This window comes from Rattus rattus, chromosome 15, assembly GCF_011064425.1.
Source record: "Rattus rattus isolate New Zealand chromosome 15, Rrattus_CSIRO_v1, whole genome shotgun sequence".
NCBI classification, from domain to species: domain Eukaryota; kingdom Metazoa; phylum Chordata; class Mammalia; order Rodentia; family Muridae; genus Rattus; species Rattus rattus.
The window spans coordinates 17,387,878-17,395,841 of NC_046168.1; the positions used below are offsets into that span (position 1 = coordinate 17,387,878).

General features: G+C 40.4%; 1 non-coding gene across 1 annotated transcript; it reads right to left on the reverse strand.

The window, feature by feature from the left end:
- Window positions 1-2,691: 2,691 nt before the first annotated feature.
- LOC116885045 lies at window positions 2,692-2,823 on the reverse strand. The gene has a single exon (XR_004385931.1). It is a non-coding gene; the product is annotated as a small nucleolar RNA SNORA17 (small nucleolar RNA).
- Between the last annotated feature and the right edge of the window lie 5,141 nt (window positions 2,824-7,964).

Sequence of the window (7,964 nt, forward strand, 5' to 3'; positions counted from 1 at the left end):
TTTTAACTGGAATTATTTTTGACAATCTTGAAATTAACCGAATCAATTTTATTTAATATGTTTCCTAATACAGTGGTATGTATCTGTTATCTTGTTCTAGAATGTATCTTTTCTTCTTTTATTATATTAGATTATAATAATATTGTATATTATATATAGTCTATTATATTAGAGCAACCAGGGCCAGCTTCACCCTGTTGTCCAGGCAAGGTACAGAAGCCAGTATTCTGAGAACATGGCCAGTTCTCCCACTTGCCATGGATGATGAGGATGAGAGAGAAACAGGATCTCTCTCTCTCTCTCTCTCTCTCTCTCTCTGTGTGTGTCTGTCTCATACATGCCAGGTCATAAGAGACAAGAGGCAGGCCGATGCCTGTGGGGAAAGCTTACCTGCACTCTTGCATCCAGGGCCAGCTCTGCTCTCCTGTGTTTCAGCAGAAGAGGAGCAGGGGGAGCTCTCCCGCTCTCATGCCCCGAAGGAATTACTCTCCTACCTGCTATAAGTGGCAAAGGGTGAGGGACAAGGGTCAGGGAGGGCATCTCTCTCTTGCCCATGCTGCCATACTGCAGATAATTTGTGGGGCCAGCTCTCCCGTGATCACATCTTTGGGTCCAACTCACCCACACCACTGTCAGCTGTCCAGGTGAGGTGCAGGAACTGTACACCAGAATGCTGCAGCATGTGAAAGGCAGGGCTAGCTCTCCCTACTCTAATTACTTTGTGGCCAGCTCTCTTGCCCACCCTAGGTGGCAAGGGGTGAGGGGAGGAACTTTCCCTTGCCCGTGTCACAATGTGGCAGACAGATGGTGGGACAAACTCTGCCATACTCACAAACCCCAGGGCCAACTCATCAATGCCCCAGATGCCAGGGTCAGTTTTACTGTGTTACCCAGGTAAGGTGTAGGATCTGCTCTCGTGGCTGCTCTCATTGCTGATAAGGGGCAGGGACTTCATAAAATTCTTAGACAAATGGATGGAAGTAGAAAATATTATCCTCAGTGAGGTAAACAAATCACAAAAGAACACACATGATATACACTCACTGATTTAGTGAATATCAGCCCAAAAGCTCAGAATATCCAAGATACAATTCACAGACCACATGAAGCTCAAGAAGAAGAAAGACCAAAGTCTGGATGCTTCAGTCCTTCTTAGAAGGGGGGAAACAAAATAGTCACAGGAAGAAATATGGAGACAAAGTGTGGAGCAGAGACTGAAGGAAAGACCAACCAGAGACTGCCATACATGGGGACTCATCCCACAGGCAGTAGCCAAACTCAGTCACTATTGGGGTTGCCAAGAAGTGCATGCTTACAGGAGCCTGATATAGATGTTTCCTGAGAAGCTGTGCTAGAGCATGACAAATACAGTGGCAGATGCTTGCAGCCAACCATTGGACTGAGAACAATGTCACCAGTGGAGGAGTTAGAGAAAGAACTGAGATAGCTGAGCGGTTTACAACCCCATAGGAGGAACAACAATATCAACCAACCAGATAACCCAGAGTTTCCAGGAACTAAACCACCATCCAAAGAGTACACATGGAGGAACCTATGGCTCCAGCCATACATGTAGCAGAGAATGGACTTGTTGAGTATCAATTAGAGGAAAGATCCTTGGTCCTGTGAAGGCTCTTTTCCCCAGTGTATGGGAATTCCAAGGCAGGAAGGCAGGAGCGGGTAGGTGGGTGCATGGGTGGGGAAGCAAACTCCTGGAGGCAGGAAGTGGGTGATAGGATGGGGGTTTCTAGAGGGGAAACCTGGAAGGGGGATAACATCTGAAATGTAGATGAAAAATTATCCAATTACAAAAAATGAAGGAAAAAAAAAGCGGCAGGGGCAGGTCTCCTTATGACTTCTGCCTGATACAGAGGGTGAGTAATGAGTGCTATCTCTCCCTTGTCCTTGCTATCTCATGAGAGACCAGTGGTAGTGCCTTCTAATCCATGGCCATATCCTAGAGGCTAGCCTACCCACAACTCCAGCAATGTGCAGGAGCCTGTCTCCTGAATATTTCAAGTAGCTAAGGGCAAGGTCATCTCTCCTGCTTCTCCAAGGACGACCAATCCCTTGCAGCCTAGGTGAGCAGTGGGGCAAGTTCTGCATAGCTCTCGGATATTACCATGTCCCCAGGTAGCAGCCCTGCCCAGGGGCATCTGACTGACTGTGATAATAAACCCTAATGCTGCAGGCCCACAGATCTAGATGTGTTTCCTTGTAGCAGCACAGGCCAGGACCCCACCATGGTCCAAAAAGGCACCACAGAATAATTGTGTCAGTTTGTTTCTCACTACTCTACAGACTTCAATTCTGCTTTTGTTTTTGTGCCCACGACCTTCTGTTTCGCTTCCATTTTTCACCAAGTACTTCTTCCTCTATGTGGTGCCCAGGAATCTAGGTGTTTGAGGTCAACTCCAGAGTGGTATGCCACCCTTGTGTATTATGGTGCCAGACAGAGGTCATCTACGGTATGGTTTACTCCCCAAGGTGTGCATGGTGCCAAACTGTTGGGCATCTCAGGGTGGCTTCTTGTCTGGGCCCCATGCCTCCAGTTTTGTGTTCATCTCAGACTGTTCCTTACCCAGCTAGTTCAAGTGTCTTCTTGTAAGGGTCATCTGTCTTGTCTTGGGAGCCCATTATGGCCTGACTAATACCACATTGGTGATCATCTCAGGTTCCCTTTTTTCAGGAACGATTTGACTACTAATCGTTCAAGTGTTCTTAGGTCAGAACGATGAACATATGCATGGCCTATCTCCTCTCTGCCAGCTACTGACCCATATGTGACAAAGTAACCACACCTATAACCCCTATAGGGGCAATGAAATTTTCATTTTTTAAATGTTTAGTAGCTTCCCTAAGGTACCTTTATGACTGAGTTTCCATCTAGTTAAATATAAATCTTAATTTACTTTTTCTTTTTTAAGGATCTTAATTATATTATTACAATTTACTTGTCACAAACATCACCATGAAGAGAAATAGTGATCTAATTTTATTTTCTTTATAATGTATGTATTTATTTATTAGTGAATGAAACTATTATTTAAAACATAGGTTTTAGTTTCAATCTAATTATAATTCACTTTTGCTTAGATTTTTCAAAGGGTTGGTTTCTTCTTTAGAGGTCAGAATAATGACTAGTCCATTTTACTGGCTCAGCAATATTAAATACATTTAAATTTTTCAGATATTCTTAATATAATATTTGAAATATTTCTCCTGTTTTGGTTTGATTTTCTTTCCATATTTTTTCTTTAAAATACCAAACAAACCAAAGCATGCATGTGCCTGTGTGCATGTATGGACACACACACACACACACACACACACACACACACACACACACACACACCATAGTTAGTTAGTTTTGTATTGTCCACCTACTCCTGAGCATGAGACCTGTCCTGAGGTGTGACTGAAGTGTCACGTTAGTGGGGAAACTGGTATACTTTGCCTTCCTTTTTCTTATGAAGGAAAGTTGTTCTAAGAGACAAAGAACATGAAGTTGGGTAGACATGGATGTGATGGTGGTGGAAACTGTGTCCTTGGAAACTGGGAGGACTTGGGAGAAGAGAAAATATGATTAAAATACATTTTAAGAAAAATGTATATCCAACAAGTGCAAAAATATTAAACATTTTTGAAGCTTTTATCTCTTTATATCTTTTTTCACTTTGGTGCATTTATTTTATTTTTACTTCTTTAGATTTAAATTTTTCTAAAGGCATCATTTGTTATTTTTACTTCTACGTTTACTCGAAGTCTATTAAAAATTAACAACTACTTTCATTTTGAATTTTGATTACTTTAAACAAGAAATAATTCTGATCCAAGGTTTTGCCTTTTATTAAAACATTTTTCTCTTATTTTAATAAGCACTATTGGAGCTGTGCAGCATACAGTGCTCACATGTATAAAGTTAAAATTAAAATATCTAAGGCTTGTATTAATTAAAGGATTATTTGGGATCATGGTCTGGTGGATCCTGACCTGTAACTGATTGGCTGTGGGACTTGAGGCTTTGGTTGGCTCACACGTGATGGCCAGTATCCTGTAGAATAGGAACAATGCTCACTTCATGGCCAGAGAGCAAGAGAGGCGGAGGATGGGTGGAGTCTAACTTTCCTTAAAATCACACCAAGCTCCAAGATATGCCCTCAGTTACATCAAACAGTGCAAATCTAGGGCCACCACATTTTACATAAGCCTTTGCAGAACATGTAAGAACAAAAATATAGAAACATCATTATTTCTGATAAAAAGGAAGATATCAAATGGAGAATTATGATATAACCACAAAAGATAATGGTCGGAGTGTAAAGCTTCACTTAGATTTAATATCTTTATGACGCAAAACAGATATTTCCAGTGTCTGATGGCCTGATATCGTGAGGATGTTCTCCCTTTATCTAATCCATGTTTAATATAATTAATGTAAAAGTTTCAGCAGGGCTTGAGAAAAATTTTCCAGATGACTACATATTATTTAAAGGTAAATAATTCCACAGAAAGACTCACTTGATGGATGAAGGAAGACAAAACAAGATGGATATGTCAACTAGCGTCATCTGAATATGCTTTCCAGAAGGAAAACCCTGAAGGACAATTGACGCAGCCATTTTATGTCAGTTTATCTTGGTGGCACTGAGTGTAAGTGCATTTTAAACTTCTGAGAGACGATTAAGGGAGAGATTAATGACAATTAATAAAAAAGAAGGATAATTAGGAAAAATATACACAATTGTTTACTGACAAATGAAGAATTGGCACCCAGGAAATGCAGTCACATTATGTGTTCATGCACACTACGTGTGTTAGTAAGATGGTGCTGCAAATAGTATATCTGTGTCACAGAGTAGGAAGCTAGCAGAAAGGTATTGTAAAAAGTCATATATATATATATATATATACATATATATATGTATATATATATATATAATTGTTTAGAAATTTCATCATTGAACAATAGAGAAGTAACTAACATAAAATAGAATTGAGACTGGGAAGTGTGAGTGAGAAAATGAGACAGTGTGTGGGTGCACAGGAACTTGTTTCTTGTACTCTTGTAACTTAACATAGTTTTAAAATGGCATTCAAATGCTTTACTTTTTCTGAAAGTTTTAAGTCCTAGAAAATGGTGGGTTCTGCTTGCTGAGTATGAAAGATCTGTAATGCTGTATGACGTTTCTTTAACATTCTTAACTAGAGTCATGCATGTGGCTACATATATCATAAGGAAGAAGCAGTAGAAGAACTAATTATTTTCAAGGAGTAAAGGAGAACTGGGTTGTAATCTTAGGAAAGCACTTGCCCTGACAACACCAGAGAGGCCAAAAGATGGGAAGCTTCTTGCCCCATGGGCAAGAAAGTCTGTATTTTTCTCGTGGATATATGGACCCTATCCTCTGTTCTCTTCATGAAACACTCAGCAAATCTCCCACATTCATTTTCTTCAGAAAATTTACCTCAAGGAAGACAAAGAGAGAGAAGGCTGCAGTTTAGAAATAACCACAAATGTTGGGAAGGGGGACACATTATTTTCATTAACACACCAAATGTCCCCATCTTTATACCAATATAAAGCACAAACTTGCATGTGAGATTTAAGGAAACAGAACCATTTGTTCATAGGAAGCAGCCTACCTCTGTTTACCCTGATTTTTTACAAACCAATATTCACTCTAAAATCTTCACTATTTCCTTAAATATTAGCTGTATGATGGGTGACTGCCTCTGCTTTCTCACAAGTTTCACTGTCCTCCCAATTGGCTGGTTTTGTTGATCCCTTCAGCCCTAGGGATGGATAGTCACCCTGGAACTGGAGCTTCATCTGCCCCCACAGTAGACTGAGAATTTTGGTAGATTAAGTGGAGTTGAGAATTGAGTTGAGGAGATAAAGGATCCAGTGATGTCAAGGACTCTGTTCTGTTCCGAGTTCGGGGTCACCTCAGACTGAGGAAGAATGGGATCACTTGAAACTCTCTCTTGGAAGCCACATAAACCGAACACCGGATTGTAGGTGAGTTTTCTGCCCACTTGCTGCCTTATCCAGCTTGTCTGGCGCTACTGTGAATCCTGTCTTAAAAGCAGCGTTGTCGTATTCTTGGGAAAGCCTAAACTTAAGTGACAGAACATAAATAGCTGGAGAGAAAAATCTAGTTCAATATAGGCCACAGAAAATCCAACTCCTCACATATCGCCACCCTCAAGTCCTCGACACTGGACTAGGTAAGAGCATTACATCACTAAAAGCTGCTCCCATTGGCTGATTGAACCTCGAGGACCAGAAAGCTGCTCCTGAACTAACTCTTTCTTGTCCTTGTAAAGCATCAGAAAACAGGATATCATAGGCCAGAACAAAGGCCCTGGACAATGACACTTTCAGAGCAGCCTACCTTGCTGGGTCACTGCTTAGGCTTGAATACTGCTTAGAGCTTGTCTGGCGAGTACAAGTATGCTGTCGAAAGTGGGAAGACGCTGGCTTGACTGGAAGTTGACAGAGATCTCCAGTGAACTAAGTACGTCTGCTTTCTTCTCACACTAGTGTTATTGCAGAGATTCTCATTGTAATAAGTTTTGACAAGAGCTGGCAAGGGGAGCAGGTGCCAAGGAATCCAACTAGTCAGAGGCATTAGAGACACTGTGGGCACCAGAGGATAGAGGTGTTGCCATGGGAACCAAGTGAAAGGTGTTTGGTGGGAGCTGTTTAGGAGGCTTGTTTTCTTGTTTAAGACAGAGCTGAGAAGCATCTTGCTCTGTTGTCTGCTTCAGCCTGAGTGGGTAAATCCCTACTCCCCCGTCCCCCATCCCCAGCCTTAAATAGGATTTTAGGAATTTAATTTCTCTGCTAGCATTAATAATGCTTAAATAAGAGGCACACCAAAATCCTTTGGGAGTGGCAGAGGTATTTTTTGGCAGACCAGGATGGTTCTAATCACAGAATTCTTTATTTTGGAGGTAACAGTGTTGTGGCCAGGGTCAGAATAGAATCTCTCTTTTGAAGGAAATTAAAAACAGCATTTTGAACTTCATACTCCCCACGTCTCCTTGCATTAGCATCTTTTCATTGTATCTTTTAGCATTCACATGTCTGAGTTTTCAGATATGTATGTCCTGGAAATATGCAGAATCTATGAAATGTTGAAAAGAAGGAATACCTAAAGTTTACAGGTATTTACACTATTCTCAATTTATTTCATTTTCAATTAAAATATAACTACATAATTCACCCTCTCTCTTTCCTCCAAACAACTCTTTCAAAGTCACCGCCCTTTTAATTATTGTTTTTGCATACATGTATGAATGAATATATATATATATATATATATATATATATCCTGTTGAGTCTGTTCAGTGTTGTTTGTGTTTTTAGGGCTTGCCAGTTGGTATTTCTATAAGCAACCATGAGGATCACTGCTATAAGAGGTATTGCGGATTTACACACAGAGAGCATCAGAAGAGTCCAGACTACAACACCCAGTCTGTGGCAGATGCTGTCTCTATGGAGTGAAAAGCTGGCAGTTGGCCCAAGGTGCTCTGCACATCTTTTATCTTATTACTCAGACACTTAAAACGATCTGAATGATGTGTGACCCATAGGATCTGTATCTGTTTCTTTCCACAATCTTATGAGCTATAAGATATCAAAAAATCATTATGAACAAATGAAAGACTATGAAGACTTCACTTTTATTAAAAGACTAAGAAAAGAACTGTTATAAATTATAGAGTTTCTATTGCATCGATGTTCTTTCCTGTTTAAATGGCTCTCCTAGCTCTTTGGTTGGAATAACACTCAACTAGAACAAGTAAGTGTTGGTCTTATCTGTCCCTTGAAACCCCTGGGATTATATACCCAGAAATTTATTGACAAAGAAAGAAAGAATACTTCTATGGAAGGGAAATAAATCACTAAATACAGGCTTCATTCATTTAAAGTTCTCCATCCATCCACAAAATAC